The sequence below is a fragment of the Macrobrachium nipponense genome, chromosome 33 (genome assembly GCF_015104395.2).
Source record: "Macrobrachium nipponense isolate FS-2020 chromosome 33, ASM1510439v2, whole genome shotgun sequence".
NCBI classification, from domain to species: domain Eukaryota; kingdom Metazoa; phylum Arthropoda; class Malacostraca; order Decapoda; family Palaemonidae; genus Macrobrachium; species Macrobrachium nipponense.
The window spans coordinates 63906495-63930537 of record NC_087219.1 but is presented as its reverse complement, the minus strand read 5'-3'; positions in this window follow the sequence as shown (position 1 = coordinate 63930537).

Genomic DNA, 24043 nt, shown 5'->3' with positions numbered 1-24043 from the left:
AGCAGCAAGTATTTGGCATGAGGGTTGTTTGTTCTTATTTGTAATACTTTACACTTATCCAAGTTAAAAGTCATTTACTATCTTTTTGACCGTTTTCCTATTTTCTTTAGATCATTTCTTAAACTTTTCACTGTATCTGGGCCTACTGCATTTACACCTAGTTTAGTGTAATATGCAAATATAGCTATCCTCCTAGTTAAGCCTACATCAATGTCATTAATGTATATCAAAAACAAGAAGCCCAATGACAGAATCCTGTTTTCAAAGAGATTGCAATCTGTTTGCAAGTTGTTTTCAAACAGTTTGCAATGCAAACAATGTTTCCTAGTGAGGACATGCCTTAAGATAGCCATTATCAGTTTTCTCTAAGAAGTTCTCTACAATATTCATCGCGTTGGCTACAAGACATTCTGTCTGGCCAATTCTTCCATCTTTAGAAAAACAAGTCATTTCCTCTTCCCTGCATTATGACTGCGCTTTTTCTTTTCTTTTTTTACCTTCATTTTCTTCACTGCCTCTGCTACCTTCTTTGCTCCTGCACCTGGGTAAGAATCAACCTTTCTATTACTTCTATTTTTGGCCACAAAATTTACCCCTGAACTTTGACTAACGAATCTCCAATTAAGGTTGTTTCCCCTTCTGTTCCCGAGAGCACAGCAAATCTGTTCGTTATGTTGCTTCCCTTTGGGGGATAATTGTGTTTCTTAGCTGCTACCACTCTTCTACCAACAGCTCTTTTGAATGCATAATCTTTATCCTTGTCAGCTTCTTTCTTTGAACTCGTGCTTGTTTCTACTTTATTTCTGGTTCTGGACTTGAGCAATTGTTTTCTAATATCTGTTTTCCACTGTCATTGTTCAATTCCGGTTTCTCTCTTATAGGTTTGTTACTTCTCTTCTTAGATATAAACTTTTCTTTTTCATCCTGTCTTCTCTTCTCTTGCCTTAGTTTGTCTTTTGTCAACTGCTTTAGTTCCTTTGCTAATTCTTCTACTTTCCTCCTCAGTTTAGCTATCTCCTGTTCTTGTTGACAGGAGAGACATACACTGAGACTACATAGCTTTGATGAGCAAGCCTCTTTGTAGTCTACGCACCACTTGTTTACATTGCATTTCGCACATGTGTGCTTTAATTTTAACTTTTATTAAGTCATCTCTGCTTTTGTCTTGTTTTCGATATTCTTATCTGTGCTTGTACTTCAATATTCTTTCTGATGTGACCAGTTGAAAAGGTCAGAGAGAGAGAGAGAGAGAGGAGAGGAGTGGGGAGAAGGAAAGGGGAGAAGGGAGAGGAGGAGGAGCGAGAGAGAGAGAGAGGAGAGAGAGAGAGAGAGAGAGAGAGAGAAAGTAAGAACTTACCTCTTTTTAATTTCAAGGGAAATAGTTTTGCAACATTTTACTTTGCTACTTGTGGTATTTTTCAGATACGTATGGGCATTCGTCTTTTTCTTGTTATGCTTTAGGTCTCTCTCTCTCTCTCTCTCTCTCTCTCTCTCTCTCTCTCTCTCTCTCATTGAACTATTGTGTTGAAATATCTTGTGACTTGTTACATTATTTAAAAATGGAAGTCATCACGAAGTAGCTATTTATTGGGAGGAAATTTATTGTCAACGCAGCAGAAGAATAAATTCTGATGTAGATTTTTCAATAGCGATGTGTGTAATGATCCTAACGCAATAAAGCTACTTAAGTCTAGTCACGCTATATATCCTAAAAAAAAATAAAGAAGATCTCAAAAGAATTCCCAGCATCAATTTGAAATATTATAGGTAAAAAAAAAGGAATTAAGTATAGGCACCTCCAGTTCCATTACAGGTCCACAAAGCATTAATGTATTTTTCATACAAATTATACATCAATTTCCTTTCCCTGAATTCATGCGTGGAATAATGTTTAGTTCGACGACAATAGATAATAGTTGTTAATACAAACATTTATTGTAATATTTCTGATATACGAGTATTAAGTGTGATTTGAAAAATGGCAGTTTTAAGCACAATGCCTTTTAATATAATGGAAAAGGTCAAGTGGAGAGCTAAATATATAGTAGATAAACATAGTTTCATTAAGACAGTTTCCATTACATTGAAAGGAGTAGTGGTTAAAACTGCTCTTTTTCAAATCATCTTTATAATAGTAGTTCAAACACATTACAATAATTAAGGGAAAGAAAACGGATTTATCATTTGTATGAAAAATGTATTCGTGTTTTGTTTACCTGTATATATAAGTTTTGAAACTGATACTGGGGATCTTTTTGAGATCATCGGCAATTTTTAAGAAATTTAGCGCAACTAGATTTAAGTAGCTTTAATGCGTTGGGTCATTGCAATCATTGCACCTAAAAAACCTGAATCAGAATTTATTCCTCCGCTGCGTTGACAATAAAGGTTCCTCTCTACCATTACATCCTTCGTGATGACTTCCTTTTTTAAACAACGTTACAAGTTAAAAGATACGTCAACTCTATGGTACAAAACAGGGGAAAAAAAGTGGGGGGGGGGGGGGGGTGGTAACGAATGCAAATACGTATATGAAAAATACCACCAGTCGCAAAGGAAAATATTGCAAAACTATTTTTCCCTCACCTTTGAGATTAGAAAAATTTAAGCTTTTACACTTATTTTATCCTCTCTCTCTCTCTCTCTCTCTCTCTCTCTCTCTCTCTCTCTCTCTCTCTCTCTCTCTCTCTCTCTCTCTCTCTCTTTGTGTGTGTGAGTGTTTGTTTGCATGTTTGTTTTAGTTTTCTCACAAGTGATGGCGTGCACTGCGTAGGAGTTCTTCAAGTCAAAGAACTCGAGGTTTTGAAGAACCTTTTGCGGGGTTTAATTATAAAGACTATCAAGGTAAATGGAATATCAACTTTCATCGATTATAATTAATCAAAGTTCATCTTTTTAGCTAATAACAAAGCAGTTGGGTCTCACAGAAACAAATCATATTCATGAATTACAATGAACAAGTCTTGGTGAACCTATTTTCGATGTCTCGGTGAGGTCGTACCATTCCCAGGTTTGGTTTCATAAGGTTTAGTCACGAGTTTCAAGGCCTTTAGTTGCTTGTTCAAAACTTTCGTCAAAACTATACCAGGACTTGTTGGTTGCGAATTGTTTGTTGTATACCATTCGCGAGCCGGTCGTGAAATGGTCAGTGTTTTGATCAATCTGGACGCTTCGATTGAAGCAACAATGACACGAACGAACCATGACCTTAGATTTCGTCGCAACAAATCAATGATTTATATCGTCCGTACAAAGGACGAACCCGAAGCAATAGAGAGACATAAAACTGATAACTCAATCAAAGAGTACACGCGAGTCAGTGTGACCGAATTCCCACCAATTAAGATCAATCGCCGACGAAAACTAGTCGCAAGGAATTACGGCTCTCTGAAGCACGCCAGTTACCCCAAGGTCATTCGTGCTACGTCGGGCTCGTTTAATTAGCGAGTGAATCCCGATATTGGGCTCGTTTGCAAATGCCCACCTCAGTGCCCGTAAATGAACAGCTTAGTAAGGAGGTATTCGGATCATTCATATCTTTTAAGATATGAAATATTACAACCTATGATTTTGATCATCTAAAATACGGACACGTAAGCGACAATAACAAAAACTAAAGCTTAGAGGGAAGAGATATACATACAAGGATTCACGAGTTTGTAATGTTTTATCCAGGTACCCGCTTACGTTATTTCTATCTACCAATAGCATTGATCATTCTATTTAAAAGTGGTTCTTTATCGAGTTGAAATTCAATCGGCAGTTATCTATCTAAACCTTGCCTTTTTTTCTTCTCAATCTCGATTCGCCTTCATACCTGAACACGATAAACGACCTGGAGTAGCCATTCCCAGTAGTCTTCTTCTATCAAATAACGGTAGGAACAGAATGATAATTCAACAGTGCAATGTTTCTAGTAGCTCTCGTTCTACTGATTTTTTAAAACGTTCCTTATATATATATATATATATATATATATATAATATATATATATATATATATATATATATATATATGTATATATATATATATATATAATATGGACAATTCGCCACTACACATTAAACTTTCAAAATCCCCACAATTCAATATTCACTAATATATCGACGATGTCCGCAATAGGTGGAATCATGGTAATAAATCCATCCATGTGTGCACTGAGACAAAACCACATAATACCTAATACATAACTACCTTACAGAAGTAACAATTGAACCTCGTGAATACTTAGATCATTCAATAATCAATTGCCTTATTGAATATGCTCAAAGCACTTACAGTACTAAATAAAGAAGACAACACTTACACACTTACAAAGGGTGTCCACAAAGTAAGAGGGGGTCGAAAAGAAGCTGTATATCCTATCGATATACACTCTGAATTAAATATTCTAATAAGGACTTTAATATGACATCGTGATGTCAATAATTTCAATTAATCTCCACTTCTAACTGCAGACAATGCCAATAATTTCACCTTCCCGGCTGATAGAAAGGTTCCCGGACAGACACAGAGCCATAGTCGAAGATGAAGTCCAGCCTGCAACTCCAATATTGGTGGAGTAAAAATTCCACAGTATGTATTAATCCTCAGCTTATGGCAGGGGAAGCTGGCAAAATATATAAACAGGATTCCCTACAGGCTTCGGGTATGGCGACAACGTCTTCAAATACGGCTGAGAAAATAGATTGCCTCTTACTATGAAGAAACATGTGGGGAAAAGCTTGTCAGCATGGGGGTTGGAGGGTGGGTGGGGGGCTACTTTTAAACAATTACTTGATCTTGCTGTGCAAGATTCTATGTTCATTTTTAACAATCGGCTCTATTCGCAGGTCGATGGAGTCGCCATGGGGTCTCCTTTAGGCCCTATCTTTTGCTAACTTTATGTCAGACTTGGAGTCGAAGTTTTTAAATGGTTGTAGTTCTAATGTTAGACCATCTTTTTATCGTAGATACGTTGATGATACCTTCGCGTTATTCCAACATCCTTGGCAATGTTCCTCATTTTTAGAATTTATTAATAACGCTCACCCGAATATCAAGTTTACAGTAGAGGTTGAAAAAGAAGGTTCTCTACCTTATTTAGATTTGAGAATCACTAGAACAAACTCAGAATTTGCCACGTCAGTCTACAGAAAACGGACCTATACAGGACTCACTAATAATTTTTATAGTTCCTGTCAACATTCTTTTAAATTAAACACCATCCACACATTGGTAAATAGGGCACTAAAGTATTAATCTTCTTGGAAAATTTTTCATGACGAGATTTCATTTTTGCTGAGTTTTTTTAAGTCCAATTCTTTCCACAAGACGTAGTTTTTGAAAAATTGTCAACCAGATACTTTCGAAGTTTTTTCAGCCTTTATCCCCTACTTTTGATGTTCCAAAAAGGTTATTTTATGCTACTATACCTTCATATTTCTGATCTGAAATTCATATCCAGTTTAAAACAAATCATTGAACAAGAAATTCCGTGTCTCAAGGTCAAATTAATATCAAACAATCCTTGTAGCCATAGGTTCCTTTTTTAATTTCAAAGATCGCCTTCAGCCCTTCATGAGATTCAACGTCATATATAAATTTACATGCCCTGGAGTTCCAGGTTCTTACGTTGGATCAACTCGAAGGTTGCTGAGGGTTCGATATTCCAGTCATTTAGGTTTTAATTAGTTTCCGAACAGGACAAAGAATAAAACAACCTGAATTTTCTAATATCAGGAACCATGCTTTTAATTGCAAAATTGAGCTCCAGAAAGAACAGTTCACAATAATAGATCATGTCAAACATCCTGATCACTTAACTACCCTCGATTCATTATATATTAAGAAACTTGTTCCTTCGTTAAATGGTAATACTTCTTCAGCCACTCTATACCTGGCATATTGTTTTGACGTCATCAACCTGCTTTTGACGACAGGTCATTCCATCTTCTCTCCTCATGGACGGTTAGTGTTTTGGTGTTCTCTCTCTTTTTTACTGTTTTTACTTTGTACTTTTCTCTTTTTTTTTGGTTAAAATTTTAAGACTATCTTATTCTATGTGAGTTCTGTTTGTGTTTTATGGGCTTTATATGTTATTTATTTGTCTTATTGCTCTTTGCAGACTGGATGATGCACAAATGTTTCATGTGCGAAACGTTTCATAATAAACCTCATCCTTTTACAACTAGTATCATGGACACCCTCTGAAGATTCGTATATGATTTCTCCACTGAACGACTATATATATATATATATATATATTATATATATATATATAATATATATATATATATAATATATGTATATATATATATATATATATATATATATCTTATAATATTATATATATATATATATATATTATATATACATATATATATATATATATATATATAATTATATATATATATTTATATACATATATATATATACATATTATATATATCTGTGTGTGTGTGTGTTCGTGTGTGTGTGTGTGTGTGTTATAATAACTTTAGAAAATAATTCCCAAATGTGTTATTCTCAAAAGTTACGGTTTTCGGTCTTTTTTCAGTTAATTATAATGAAATATTAGGATTCATTATAACTCTTACATATCTAAACTGAAAATCGAAAATATTTTTCATTCAACTGCAAGTCTAAACCAATAATAATTTTATATGAATTATATGATTTTATTTGCTAAAAAAAAACTTGCATACGGAATATCAGTAATGCAGATACACATTTTCATATAAAAAATAATAGTTTCCAATTTATCTTTTCTGTGACAAGTGAGTAAAAAATTGTGAAAAAATAAGCATTATGATTCGGTTAATTGCTCTCTCTCTCTCTCTCTCTCTCTCTCTCTCTCTCTCTCTCTCTCTCTCTCTCTCGTAGAATCTTATGAAACATGTTTTTCTACTAATTATTTAGCTCTGTATTTGACCTTTTCCATCTCATTAAAAAGCATAGTGCTTAAAACTGCCATTTTTCGAATCCTCTTAATACTCGTAGATCAAGCATATTGCGATGATTATTTATCATGACAACTATTATTTATTGTCGTCGAATTGAAAATTATTCCAAGCATGAATTAAGGGAAAGAAAATTGATGCATCATTTGTATGAAGAATATATTCGTGTTATGTGAACCTGTAATGAAGGTGGGCTTGCCCCCATCTAATTCTTGATTTTACATATAAGTTTTTAAATTGATACTTGGGATGTTATTGAGATCATCGGTAATTTTAAGGAAATTTGGCGCAACTAGATTTAAGTAGCTTTAATGCGTTGGCTCATCACAATAATTGCATTTGAAAAATCTACATCAGAATTTATTCTTCGCTGCGTTGGCAGTGAAGGTTAAATCTCTACCAATAGCTCCTAATTTTTTAAATAGTATAACAAGTTAAAATATGTCAACACAATGTTCAGTGAGAGAGAAAGAGAGAGAGAGAGAGAGAGAGAGAGACAGACAGACAGACAGACAGACAGACAGACAGAGAGAGAGAGTGGAATACAAAGTTGTCGGTGTGAGGGTAAAAAAGAATTTACATTCTGTTCCCTAAGGTTAGAGGAGGTTTAATGGGATGCTGCCCCAGCAAAGAAACGTATAAGTCGAAAAGGGATGACGTCACGTTCACTTAAGTATTGTATCAATTGCATCCTTTAGAGCAGACCTCCAATGAAGGTTATCCTGGAGTTTAAACATCTTGTTACTTGCGAATAAAAGAATATTTTGCGATCTTATTTCTTCTCGGTTCACCGTCCTTATATAATTGATACAGACTTAATTTGTAGCTGACATATACTATTAATATATCCTATTTACTTTCCCATAATTAGCCAGGTATCATAAACTCATTGTCTCTTTTATTTTTAGCTCTCTAATAAAAGACAGGCAAGTAAAATATTTTGCCATAAAGAAAATGATAAACTTTTTATTTGAACAGCATTTTTTTATGAGGTATCTATATTAGAAGAATATATATAATTGAATTAATCATTCAGTTCTTATTATTTACGTCAAGTGCCTAAATGGAGAGAAAACCTTATCTTTTCCAAATACCTGAGATATACCTGTAGTCTTCTGGACAATTCTTCCATTATGAGATATCATTAGGATGACAGACAGAAATAGTTCGTCTTCACTCATTTCACTTACAGGGCTAGTCCGCAGGTTCACACCGGACTCTTTCATTTCGCAGGACCTTACAATTCATACGTCCCTATAGCGGGGTATTGCTGTGTGTACACCTCACGTGGGGTACTGTAGTTAAAGTATCACTAAAGATTATGTGCATGCTCCCTCATGCCCTAGCTGTCTTCATTCTCGCTTCCATCCTTTCCTCTTAATGACAAACATCTCTTAATTAATAAAACTGAAGGTGTTTCTCCCAGTTAGACCTGTAAATCTTATTTTCTGGCACTCTTCATCCGCGATAGGCTTGACAGCCTAAATCTAATAAAATTACAAAGCCCACACTTACTCTGTTACTCGATAACCGCCAACTAACATACCTCTTTCCTTATGTCGTCCGTTAACCATGGGACAGCCAGAACCTTGGGACTTGTAATGAGTTGGTGTAAATAAACTGATTGTCCATAATGGACCTGGACTTTTCAAGATTCATATATTGTTCCTTTTTAAACTAATCAATTTTGTGCTTCCTTATTCTTCTCCTGACGATGGTAGATGTGATGTTTCTTATTTGACTCCCTCTTTTGATAATGTGTAGAAATAGTGCGGAGGAAAAAACTATAAAATCCTTAAACGACCAAATGCTAAGGTATTTCAGGAAATATTGGAAGTTAGATAATTCTGTAGAAGAGAATCATTCCATTTACTTATGTAGAATAATGAAAACATACTGAAACTGATGATATAAGAAGATTTCTTCAAAGCAAAAATATGTATATATATATATATATATTATATATATATATATATATATATATATATATATATATATATATATATATATGTATATATATATATATATATATATATATATATATATATATGTATATAATCCCTATATATATATATATATATATATATATATATATATATATATATATATATATATATTTATATTATATATATAGGTATGGGGATACGGGAGGACATGGCACATTACATACGATTCTTTATTGGTAGCGACTTTTCGAGACAAAGTACATCTTTAGGCTTAAGGCAAGAAATAAATGTTTACACCAATACGAAACAATTAAGCAAATTAACGTAAAATTATTATAAATTAAAGTATTTCTAAGTAAAATTACGAATTAAAAAAATCTCAAAGAATGGGTATTAGTCTATACATAACACAATACCCATTCAAGAAAAGTTGATGTAAAATCATAAACAATCAAAATATTTATAAGTAAAATTACGAATAAAAACATTTAAAAATATATATAAAAAAATTTTAAAAATGAGGAAATACCTTCCTCAAGCAGAACCCAGCCGTTCCGTGTCAGGACGCTGGAAAAAAGTCAAGAAGAGGCAAAAAACAAAGCGACGTTGCTTTATGCTATATACAAAGGTACTGAGGTAGTATGGTTGTTAAGTGAAGGTACCAGTTTCTTAATTGCCAAACTTTCAAAAACGAGGTGGTGATGGTCGTATGGTGACGTCATAATGACCTTAAAGTTGTTATAATGTATCTCTGCCTTACAGAATCTGGCGTGATTCTTGATATTTGATTGTTCAAGGGTGGATAATTTGCTGCCCGATCCGTAACTTACGCCTCCATGAGCATCATATCTCACTTTGAGCAACCGGCGCGTACTTCCTACGTAGGTCCGCTGATCACATCGGCAGCAATTTAATAAATACACTACACCGGATTGCATCAAGGAGAGCAATTTCTCTTTGTGTTTTAGGAAGTTACCAATAGTTCTCGGATTTATGCAAGTGAATATGGATTCAAATGCTGGATATTGGCTGTTTAGAATTTTCTTAAGGGATGGCAGAAACTTCCTATCATATATATAAGGTATTTTAACATAGTTTCTAAGTTGCTGTGCTAAATGGACTGCACTAGGTGAATGAAAAAAGTTATTGGTGGTATTTTTGACGTATTTAAAAAAAATAGCCCCGATGGCTAACAATTGCTGTTTCCCTCCCTTAAGAAAAATTTTATAAACTGCCATTATCTAGCAGTTGATTCCAGATTCACTTGCATAAACCCTAGAACTATAGGTAGCTTCCTAAAAGACAAAGAGAAATTGCCCTCCTTAATGCAATCCGGTGTAGTGTATTTATTTAATTGCTGCCGATGTCATCAGCAAACCTACGATGGATTACGCGCCGGTTGCTCAAAGTGAGATGTGATGCTCAAAGAGGTGTAAGTTGCCGTTCTGATGTTCATATTCTTCTTTTCTTCTTTCTTGTTCCGCTTCAAAAACTTCAGTTTTTCCACTTCAGGATCGACATTAGGGTTCTTAGTTCTTCTACATCTTCGTCGTCCTCTGTTATGACGTTTTTATTCAGCAAGGACTGAAGGATGTCATTAATGATACGTGCTTTGACACAAGTTATACCTGTAGGGATTTGGCATTTACTCGCAACCGTGAGAAGTTCCTGCTTGTTAGCCAAACGCAAGGTTAAGAATTCCTCTCTAGCATTAGGCAAGAATATCTCTAGATTGAAAGGCATGATTGTTAAGGTAAGAAGGTTTAATATTTAAATTAAGCTTATCCTGAACGTGCTGATTAAGTTACGGTATTACCGCTTACAAACATTACCATACTAAATGCAGATTTACCGAATTTGTAGCGCAAACCAATTACTTCAGGTCGTAAATAATCCGATACTTCAATTGTCGTGTAAGAGTTTACGTCTGTTTTAACACAAACCGAAGTGTAGGCGAGACTGATAACCGCAACAAGAGTGTTCAAAATGAACTGATGGGCAGGATGGCTTAAGATTGTCTAATGATCATTAAATAATTAGGCCGATAACGAAAGAGCGATACCCAATAACAAAGGGTTTGACGGGTGAGGATTGCTTTTACGTCGATGTCCAAGAATAAACGGAGGTTGGACCGATAACGAAAGCACGATACCCAGAATTAACAGTAGAGATTTCGAAAAATCCAAAGGGTCAAGTTGGCTAATGAATGACGCTCAGGGTAACACAAAAATCAGCGTATTTCTGACTATTTGTAGCGAGAGTAACCCTTAATTGGGGCTCGTAATACGGGGCAGGCAAAAAGGAAGCACAGAGAAGGCTGTAGTACCCAGCGGACAAACGATTGTCGACAGCTATTCCTCCATATTACCGTTGCCTGAGCGAGCTAGTGAGGAGCATACTTCCACTATAACAACACAATGTTAACAATGAACGATCGAGGATCAAGAGCTGTGTTACAGAATCTTATGGTTCGTGTTTCACTGGTTCTGTGCGTGTTCGTAAATCACTAAACCATTCAATTCACTTTTCACTATTCACAATCCCGGTCAGGCCTCCATTTTGTCACCTCTACGATGGTATATCTCAGGCCTTAAGATAGATAATTTTTTACCGTACTTTAGCTTAGTATCTGATCAACGAACCGTTGTTACTCAAATGGTGACAAAGAAAACATTGTTCACGTATTTATCAATAATATAATAACAATAACCCAACATTAATTACGTAAACTAAATATCAAAACACCAACACGAACATTAATTAAATATTCCACAATATATTTACGACTTCCTTTACTGAATAGCAAATGAGAACAATATAACAATCACAACTGCCACTGTTAGTAGTTGGAAGTACACTCCTACTTCACCCTGATAGTTAAGGTCCGAAGAAAGGCTTGAAAATACAAAAGCAAGGAGTACAGAGTTGAAGTAGTTTGCGCGGTCAAGAGATGGCGCTGAAGCTAAATAGACTGATAAACTTAAAGAGGGAAAGGTACACATTGTTGCGAATAAATTATATATATATATATATATATATATATATATATATATATTATATATATATATATATATATATATATATATATATATATATATAGTACTATGTTGAATCTATTACTTAATATGTTAGTTTATACTGTCTACTAAAGGCTCACGTTCAAATTGGACGACGTATATTCTGAGCAGTAAATTTTCTTCATTATGCATATATATATATATATATATATATATATATATATATATATATCTATATATATATTTATTTATGTGTATATATATATATATATATATATATATATATATATATATATATATATATATATATATATATGTATATATATAAAGGTATGTAGGCCATGTCTGGGAAGAAGAAATGTTCCGAAGGATTATGGGAAGTGAATTATGGCTCCTTTATAGAACCTGAAAGGGAACGGATGTGACAGTAACAATTATATAGGATTAACCTGACTAAGTTCAGCTGAAATTGTGTATAGTAAAGTTTTATCGAGAAAGTGTGACAGCTCGATTATTAGGGTTTGAGCAATTAGGGTTCAGACAGAGAGGACCTTCTGATGACGAAGCATTTTCATAGGAATTCCTTTTACGAAGTATGGCTGTTTGCCATTGTTTCAAATAAACTGCGGCCTTCATTTGCGAATAATTAATAAAATCCTGGATAAAAAAAATGATTTATGTCACAATTTACAAACGAAAAGTAGTTATTAATATCTGTTCCCGTATTTAGTGACCATAGTCATTGGTTTTACCTTTGCCTGTCACATTCTTAAATTTTGAGCTAAATAACAAAACAACTTGACTTCTAAATGATGTTAAATTGATCAAATAAGCGTGCACAAATTTATTGTATGCTGTAGTTTATTATCAATAAACTCTTACCTAATGGACAGATGTATTTAGGTAAAATTCCACCTCAGGCATCAGGCGATCTTTACTCGCCGAATAAATCAAGTCTGTCGTGATAATTTTATTTTATATTACTGGTAAAAAAAGGTGAATGAGAAAAAAAGTGGTAAGTTTCAAAAAGTTTCAACATCACTACTTCAGTTGAAATTATAAAGAAGTCTATAATTAATGACATTAGTGGCCTCCATTGGAGAGAGAGAGAGAGAGTTAAAGAAGGTAAACCAGATATTTAAATGATATTCATCAAAACCTGACTTTGGTTTCTCTAATTTCTTCAGTGACTCAAGATATTTTGGGGGAGATCACAGTATTACGTCTAGATATTGACAGAGCAAAAAAAAAAAATGTTCTGAACTCTTTCATTAGTCAAGATTTTGAATGCTTTAAGCTCAGTTTGGAGGAGGAAAATGAAATGACATTGTACAGCGTCTTTTTTCCACATGCAAAAGCTTTGAATCAAAATACACTGGAATGACGTCTTCACCATCTCAGAACTTCGTAAGCCACAATTAGATGTCAGCAAAATAAGCAAGCATTTCTTCCCATATTTTACACTTTTATCTAATTCAGTATATCACAATTACTCGTAATTTTATCACTCTTAATTCCAACAGTGTTGAAAATTCTTAATAATTATGCCATGTGCTAGAGACAATCTTTATTTAAGATATAATTTACAACTATTGCACCGTAGGGGCTATATCATAATACATAATATTGGTGATATTTTTGAAGATCATTTCATTCGGCGAAGGATAATTGCTCCTCATTAGCGTTCATTCCGCGACCTGGACGCTGCTTTGAAAACGAAGGTTAATCCCGTGATCTTTGGTCTCGTCCTCATCTAATGAGAAGGAATATCACGAAAAATAGTCCTAAATATACCAGTTTATTCTGAGATTAACCTCTCTTTTTCTTAAATGAATCAACATAAAAAGATTTATATCACACGGGATTTTTCGTTGCTTTGCTTTATGCAGTTTACTCTAATCTTTTTTTTTTTTTCTTCTTCACTAGAGTAAGAAAACATGACGAGAGTGTAAAGGAAATCAGAAGATATTCGAGTAAGAATTATTCTATAAAGCCAAGAAGATATATATATATTCAGAATTTTTTACGCAAATAATAATGATTCTCTTCTTACCTTCCACTCATCTTCGTCTACTGTATATAGAATATGTACTTAATCGACTGCGGATGATCAAAGAGTTTGCTCTGACAAGAAAGCAAATTGTATAACTGCATCAAAGTTATCCCAAAGTTAGATTTACTACATGAAATATTTATCATTAATTTTCAAGTAGTATAAATATTGCGAGAATAACCAAAAAAATTTTATTCTGAAAAATTGAATAATATTAAAGTATTGTTAAGTTATTCCTCTTCAATCAATACTCTATGACAGAGACAATTTATGATATTATCTGAAAAACAAACTAAAGATATAAAGACAGCCGTCAAGATTAATCATAAAACTATCGGGTGGCGGACAGACAACAAAAACATTCATCAGTCAGGAAAGAAACACAGTATTTATAATGATTTTGCTGATTCAACAAGATTATAAATTAGATATTCCATTGCCAAAACACTTTAACTCCCGCCCCCACCCCCCCCACCCTACCCTACTACCACCAACCCCAACGCCACTTCTCTCTCTCTCTCTCTCTCTCTCGCTCTCTCTCTCTCTAAAAGGAAATGCTATCACATAAATCACAGTCATCGCTATAACTCGGACAGACGTGGCACTTGATATGTTAGTCAGAATCGAAATGTTGAAGTTCCATTCGCTTAGATGATTTGGTTAGGCCTGAAAAATTACAAGCCATTACCGGCATGGACACATTTACATAACCCTTGGAAGTGATTGATAGCTGGTTTTATCGACGGGATGGAACGGCGGCGTTGCAGTACTCTCCGACGACTGGTAAACTTTCGAATATTTTTCTCATGTATTTACAAATTTGTTATTATTATTATTATTCCAGTAAATAGAACCTAAGTGGCATCGACTTGGAATTCAGGCTTCCAAAGAATGTTGGTACCAATCTTCCACCACAGACCCTACACTGCAGCAGTAATTGATCATGATACAGAGCAAGTGATTTTTCTATCTCCCGAGGGTAGACGCGAACCTGCGACATCTGAGTGACATGTCTCAACACTAGCCACTATATAGCACACCAGTAAAAGTCCCTCTATGATTGGCCCCGGAGAGAAGCGAACTCTCGACCCCTGGTTTACAAGACCTGTGCTCTGCCCCTGAGGTAAGGATGCTACTATATTTTAAAAATGAATTTACTGACTCAGTCATTTTACATCAATGAAATTGATTTTCAAGCAAGGAAAGTCTATTGTAGATTAACTTGTGATGATGAAGTAGCGAAACTCCTTAACAATTGGCAAGAATACAGGGTTTGTCATCATATCTCTCCCATTCCCCATGAAAAATTTTAGATTTAGTAGTTTTTTTTTTTCAAAATAGATGTACTTTTTTAACATTTTCCCCCACCACACCAAATTAAAATTTTTAGCCGATACCATTTTCGAAAAAGGACGATGTATGAGCAAAGATAACAAATAGAGATCTAAAGAAATCCTAAAGAGGCAGGATGCAACCCGGAACCCCACACTATAAAACCACCCAGTCGAATAAGATTATTGTGATAGACAAAAGAAATAATAGATAAATAAATAAATACATAAATAAATAAAGAAAGAAAGACGATTATTTTTTCTGAGAATAAAAACCTTTAAGTTAAAAATAGAAAGTGCAAACGTTAAGCAGATTCAAAGGAGAAATAGCTCCTTACTTATTTAACTACATGAATACTTGAAGTAGTAAATAAAACCATTTGAAATAAGAAACAACAGAAGCGTTTTTTATTCCGGTGCTTCAGAATTCCTTATATCTTAAAATTTGAATTTACTGATATAATTTTTAGATGCATCTTATTTCATCTACTCCTAAATATCGTTTGGTTATACTATCTATTAGGGGTCTAACTTTTATGTTATGTTTGAAGAATAAATTTCCTTCATTCTCAGATCTGAAACAGACAATTATTCGTTACTCTCTTTAAATTAACAGCAATTCCAAGCAGTTTCTCTTTTTTATGTATGTTATGCAGACAAGATGTTTTCGAATCTCGCAACAAAAAATCTGAAGCTTCTATATACCGAGGAAAGTGTCTAGAAACGGAGAAAACTAAAAGAAGGACTTGACTGTGACAACAGATATTGAATCCGTCTGATGCGAAACAAGGCAAAGAAGGACTAGCTTCCTTCGACAGAATTAGACCTTGACTGACATTGGGAGCCAACAACTAATCCTCCGGATTTATTTTGCCTTAACCAACAGGAAGAAAACATCAGATTTTCTTCTTCTTTTTCTCAAATAAAGAGATAAGTAGGTCGTATATGTTTATTGGAATATTGACTGTCCTCAGTTACTTTACATTTTCATAACTTTACCTTAGTGAATGGAATGAAACGCTCACGATATACAAACAATAGATAGTCCCATGCGCATGTCAGGTATATTATTATGTAACCGACCATGATCTGTGACGTCATCCAAACCTGTCAAAGCGACAATTTACTGATGTAAACATAATGATTATTGCCTTTGTTACACTTTGAAATGAGATTTAGCAAATATCCATCCATAGATTTAAGCAGTGAATGCGATTTTGGGCATATGAAATATTGTAGTTCAAGTGGAAATCGATATTGGAGAAATCAAATAGGCGAAATATTGCACAAAGAAGTTTGTGTGTATGTGTGTGTGTGCGTGAAACTTTTAGAGACTGACAGGATCTTGGAGAATGATGTCAAGGGATTCTTCCACTGTTTTTGTAAACTTTCCTGCCTTGTTCACGTGTGTGTTTGGGACCTCGTTATAAATTGTTTTCTCACAAAATTAAACTATGTATATTTAACAAAATACATGAATTGAAAGGCGGACTCGTGCCAACAGACACATCAAAAAAGGAAATAATCATAAAAATAATTGACAACTAGGTCCCAAATGCACAAAAGAACAAGGCAGGGATGTTTAAAAAAAAAAACGTGAGAAAATCCCATGACACCAGACTCCAGTCTCTGGAAGTTTCAAAAAAAAAAAAAAAAATGAATAAATAGAAAAAAGAAAAAAGAAAAATAGAAAAGATAAAAATATTTGTGCAACATTTCGCTTTTTCGATTTCTCCAGTAGCAATATTAACTTGAACTACAATAGTTCATATGTCCAAAATCGCATTCACCGCTTAAATCTATGGAGGGATATATATTAAATCGCCTTTTAAAGTGAAACAAAGGCAATTATCCCTATGTTTACATCAGTAAGTTGTCGCTTCGACTGGTTCGGGTGACGTTATAAAATCACATGTGCAAATGAGTCACAAATGAGTCGCTAGAGCTGGACTACTTTGTCATGACTATATCCTGGAAGCGCTTTTGACGAATTATCTAACTTCCAATATAGAATTAAATACGTAAGCTGTTGGCCATTACATATCTTATAGTTTCACGAGCAACACATTGACTTAGCTGGGAGTGTACACATTATAGTAAGGAGGAGGAAAATAAACTAAAATGAATAAGTAAATATATAAAGTAAGTAATGCATTCACTGTAGGCAGAAGAAAATTAAGAAAGGAGGAAGCACAGAATCGATCCGTTAAAAAGGAACAATATATATCTTCTTGAAAATACAAAGTCTCTGGCAATAGGAGGAATCCTTGGGTTGTGACTTTCCCGTAGTCAGCAGACGATTTACAGAAGGAGGTCTGATTTATGTTAGTTGGGTTCATATAGGGCCGGGCAAGATAGTGCCTATAAGTGTGTTGACTTGTAATTTGTTTTTTAATTTATGCCGTCAAGCCAACCATTTGGGCACTTCGGGCCAGTCAGCGATTCAGGCAGTGAAAAGCAGGAGGTGGAGTGGTTAGGCAACGAGTTCAAGATTTCCAGAAAATCAGGATCTAAACGTGGAACTGGAAGAGGACCTGACAGTAGCAATAAGACAGCAAGAATGAAGGAAGGAAGCGGGAATGAAAGTCAAGTAAAAGGTTAAATATTGGTACATATAGGGGCCGAGGGCGCGGTAGATGTAGTTTGCCACGGAGGTATGCCGACAGTCACTAGCCGGCTAGGGGGACGTAATTGTGGTAAGATGTCACAAGATATAAAAGGTCTGGTATAAGTCTGCGGATTCAACCAACTAAGGAAAACGAGTAAAGAGGGAGGACGTTTTCTGTCTTCTTAACGAAATATAGAGAAGAATCGTCCTGAAGATTACAAGATAAATCCCCAGGTACCTGGAATGTAAGGAATCTAAGAAACAGCTGAGATTTTTTCCGAATTTGGTCGTTTGAACATAATGAATAAAATCCTTTTTATGCAGTGGTGTCAAGATCTATTAATATCGTTTAACACAAGAATTGAATAACCAAATTAAAACTATTACAATTTTTCTAATAAAGTTTATTTATAACAAGGACAATGTCGTTTCACATAAAAGGCAGTAATATCAAGAGTAATTTGAAGGACAGATAGTTGCGTGAAATTTATACAAAATACGTTGAATGACGAATTATTCGACATGATTTTCCATTTTATCAAAAACATATAAGTAAAAGACACGAAGCGTGTATGATATTTGGTGGATTAAGGAAACGTGTAAATTGGCCATAATGGTGTGTGACACAAAAAACAAGTCTATATCAATTGTATTGGAACTGAGAATCTCAGTGAAACAAATAGGCAACTCCCTTACCTCGTTCGTTGCACATTGTTCTGGCATGAGCTAAAAATGCAAAGTGGGCTAATGAATCCCCGTAGATACAAAAATATAATTTTTATTTCCCAAATTAGCTAACATTAAATGGAACAGAATGAATGAATTAAGTGGAATTGAATGAATACAGTCTGACCACCCAAAAAAGACCGTAAACTGTCATTTTCCTTTCCTGAACCAGGTTTAAGTAAACGCTCCCCCTAAAATCTGACTGTCTGATTTACTACACCATTATAATGGTCATTAAAGTCTTAGAGAACCCATTCTCTTATATGGTGCCATGAACCCATCTGAAATAAAGATACATATTTATTACACAACTCCACATGTAAAAGTTAATTAAAATGAATGTGTACGCACTACACTTCTCTTTTTCTTTTCACTTCAAAGGGTAACTTTTCCAAAGTCTTGTATTACTCTACCTTGTGATGGATGTTCTCAAACCTCCTCCATGTGTGTTCTGTACAATGACACAAGTAATCAAAGAGTATCCTCTCTTTTTTGCATCATTTATCACTAAGGCCGATACACCATAAGCTACGAACACACACACAGATATACCTTGCTGAGTGCCTAGTGACGACAGGCGGCTGTCGCATAGGTCACCATTCCTGGCTGTTTTTCATTTCACCATTCTTCGAGGAGCCAAGCTCTTATCACTAAGCGCCTCTGTCTCTAACTGGAAAAAGCTGAGATTAACAAATCACTACCACACCTTTTTTTTTTTAAATATATATATATATATATATATATATATATATATATATATATATATATATATATATATATATATATATATATATCGAGCTACAATGTCCTTTAATATCTAATTCGCTCTAACCTTGGAATTAATATATTTTCATATATGCTTAACCGAAGGGGAATTTTTTTCTCGATAATAGATTTGCCTGGACCAGGGCGCGAACCTATGGATCCTTTCAAACCCAGGAACGTCAGTAAAGCTTTACCTACTACACCACCGCGAGAGGCTAAAAGTTCATGTCGCCTCTCACCCTCATATACCTTTCGCGCGCAGGTAATTAGTGGTTTGGAGACACATCAAACCCACCTCGACTCCGGTAGTGTTTGTAGTGCTTTTGAAAGCACGTAGCCAATCTATAAGTCATATCACATTTCCGTGATTCATATACATATATCGAGCTACAATGTCCTTTAATATCTAATTCGCTCTACCTCGGAATTAATATATTTTCATATATGCTTAACCGAAGGGGAATTTTTTCTCGATAATAGATTTGCCTGGACCAGGGCACGACCGCGAGAGGCTAAAAGTTCATGTCGCCTCTCACCCTCATATACCTTTCGCGCGCAGGTAATTAGTGGTTTGGAGACAACATCAACCCACCTCGACTCCGGTAGTGTTTGTAGTGCTTTTGACAGCACGTAGCCAATCTATAAGTCATATCACATTTCTGTGATTCATATACATATATCGAGCTACAATGTCCTTTAATATCTAATTCGCTCTACCTCGGAATTAATATATTTTCATATATGCTTAACCGAAGGGGAATTTTTTCTCGATAATAGATTTGCCTGGACCAGGGCGCGAACCTATGGATCCTTTCAAACACAGGGACGTCAGTGAAGCTTTACCTACTACACCACCGCGAGAGGCTAAAAGTTCATGTCGCCTCTCACCCTCATATACCTTCCGCGCGCAAGGTAATTAGTGGTTTGGAGACAACATCAACCCACCTCGACTCCGGTAGTGTTTTGTAGTGCTTTTGACAGCACGTAGCCAATCTATAAGTCATATCACATTTCCGTGATTCATATACATATATCGACCTACATTGTCCTTTAATATCTAATTCGCTCTACCTCGGAATTAATATATTTTCATATATGCTTAACCGAAGGGGAATTTTTTCTCGATAATAGATTTGCCTGGACCAGGGTGCGAACCTATGGATCCTTTCAAACCCAGGAACGTCAGTGAAGCTTTACCTACTACACCACCGCGAGAGGCTAAAAGTTCATGTCGCCTCTCACCCTCATATACCTTTCGCGCGCAGGTAATTAGTGGTTTGGAGACAACATCAACCCACCTCGACTCCGGTAGTGTTTGTAGTGCTTTTGACAGCACGTAGCCAATCTATAAGTCATATCACATTTCCGTGATTCATATACATATATCGAGCTACAATGTTCTTAATATCTAATTCGCTCTACCTCGGAATTAATATATTTTCATATATGCTTAACCGAAGGGAATTTTTTCTCGATAATAGATTTGCCTGGACCAGGCGCGAACCTATGAATCCTTTCAAACCCAGGAACGTCAGTGAAGCTTTACCTACTACACCCCGCGATAGGCTAAAAGTTCATGTCGCCTCTCACCCTCATATACCTTTCGCACGCAGGTAATTAGTGGTGGAGACAACATCAACCCACCTCGACTCCGGTAGTGTTTGTAGTGCTTTTGACAGCACGTAGCCAATCTATAAGTCATATCACATTTCCGTGATTCATATACATATATCGAGCTACAATGTCCTTTAATATCTAATTCGCTCTACCTCGGAATTAATATATTTTCATATATGCTTAACCGAAGGGGAATTTTTTCTCGATAATAGATTGCTTGGACCAGGGCGCGAACCTATGGATCCTTTCAAATTCCCCTTCGGTTAAGCATATATGAAAATATATTAATTCCGAGGTAGAGCGAATTAGATATTAAAGGACATTGTAGCTCGATATATGTATATGAATCACGGAAATGTGATATGACTTATAGATTGGCTACTTGCTGTCAAAAGCACTACAAACACTACCGGAGTCGAGGTGGGTTGATGTTGTCTCCAAACCACTAATTACCTGCGCGCGAAGGTATATGAGGGTGAAAAGCGACAGGAACTTTTAGCCTCTCGCGGTGGGTGTAGTAGGTAAAGCTTCACTGACGTTCCTGGGTTTGAAAGGATCCATAGGTTCGCACCCTGGTCCAGGCAAATCTATTATAGAGAAAAAATTCCCCTTCGGTTAAGCATATATGAAAATATATTAATTCCGAGGTAGAGCGAATTAGATATTAAAGGACATTGTAGCTCGATATATGTATATGAATCACGGAAATGTGATATGACTTATAGATTGGCTACGTGCTTTCAAAAGCACTACAAACACTACCGGAGTCGAGGTGGGTTGATGTTGTCTCCAAACCACTATTACCTGCGCGCGAAAGGTATATGAGGGTGAGAGGCGACATGAACTTTTAGCCTCTCGCGGTCGTGTAGTAGGTAAAGCTTCACTGACGTTCCTGGGTTTGAAAGGATCCATAGGTTCGCGCCCTGGTCCAGGCAAATCTATTATCGAGAAAAAATTCCCCTTCGGTTAAGCATATATGAAAATATATTAATTTCGAGGTAGAGCGAATTAGATATTAAAGGACATTGTAGCTCGATATATGTATGAATCACGGAAATGTGATATGACTTATAGATGGCTACGTGCTGTCAAAAGCACTACAAACACTACCGGAGTCGAGGTGGGTTGATGTTGTCTCCAAACCACTAATTACCTGCGCGCAAAGGAAAGGTATATGAGGGTGAGAGGCGACATGAACTTTTAGCCTCTCACTGTGGTGTAGTAGTAAAGCTTCACTGACGTTCCTGGGTTTGAAAGGATCCATAGGTTCGCGCCTGGTCAGGCAAATCTATTATCGAGAAAAAATTCCCCTTCGGTTAAGCATATATGAAAATATATTAATTCCGAGGTAGAGCGAATTAGATATTAAAGGACATTGTAGCTCGATATATGTATATGAATCACGGAAATGTGATATGACTTATAGATTGGCTACGTGCTGTCAAAAGCACTACAAACACTACCGGAGTCGAGGTGTGTTGATGTTGTCTCCAAACCACTAATTACCTGCGCGCGGAAAGGTATATGAGGGTGAGAGGCGACATGAACTTTTAGCCTCTTCGCGGTGGTGTAATAGGTAAAGCTTCACTGACGTTCCTGGGTTTGAAAGGATCCATAGGTTCGCGCCCTGGTCCAGGCAAATCTATTATCGAGAAAAAATTCACCTTCGTTAAGCATATATGAAAATAATATTAATTCGAGTAGAGCGAATTAGATATTAAAGGACATTGTAGCTCGATATATGTATATGAATCACGGAAATGCGATAGACTATATTATATATATATATATATATATAGTATATATATATATATATATATAGTATATATATATATATATATATATATTAATAAGGTACTGTTGTATTACACCATCTTTTCTTTCGAATTAACATAATGTTAGGACGTCCAAAATACATTAGATACCCATATCTTTTCATTCATAACAAAAATACAGGTGAATTCGCCCCTTTTCCTGACTCTTCACTTCCCTTAAGGGATTAGTCCTTTAATCTCCTTTTATTCATTTGACTGCTGGTGCCTTGTTTTTGCTGACTCACTGGCTGGAAGAGAAAGTCCGCCTAACGGCTTGCCGACGCCGGTTGCAGGTGATCAGCCGCCATATTTAAAGCCCAGGCTTCATGGTTAACCTGTGAAGACTCTTTGTTTTCATTCAATAGATAGTTAATAAAAGTCTTCACTGAAACGCTTGCGTAAGTCCTTCAGCAATATAATATGTGAAAATGATCAATATAAAAGTAATACACTGGAGGAGCTGTGAACAGTGGCGGGCTATGGGCTTAAATTAATTGCAGTAATACCAGATAAAGACAATGTGAATAGCGCTCCACATAAAATTATATAAATGCTACATAATATTCCCTATGCTCCAATAAACATGAATTATTTCATTTACGTATTCCTAACACAACATGTATTAGCAATACAGGTACATTTTAATGATAATTATAATCATACATGTAAGTAAATAATTATGGTAATCCATCAAAGACCTCGTGGCAGACATGCTCCAGAGGACGGGTAAACCCATTTACGGGCATGCCTGTATGCATAGTATAGACAGAAAGCAGGGGAGCATTATAGTTCAGATGTTGTTTTCACCCATTTTCAATCAATAATGATTTGGTAGTATATAAACAAGAGGATCCTGATTCAGAGGCAGCTAATGGATGTAAAATGATCATTATCTTGAAGGCAATACCGAAGAATTAGGGTTGATCCCGCCTCCGTTATCAGATTTCTTAAGCAAAGTATTCTGGAGAGTCTGACCTTTCAAATGATAATTACAACAATCTGTAATTTGCATTTCACCCACTTTTATGCTCTGTTCTTACTACATTACAGCTGAATATAGAGCAACTTTGATGTGCTTATTTTACAGATAGCGACTCTGTATCCCTGAGGGTTATCACATGAACGTCATACACGTTTCCTTTTTCCTGTACATATTAGTAAATGAAGCATTAGGATTTCTCATCCTAAGGTTTCAATGATCTTGTTGGTCTCCAGTTGTTGGATT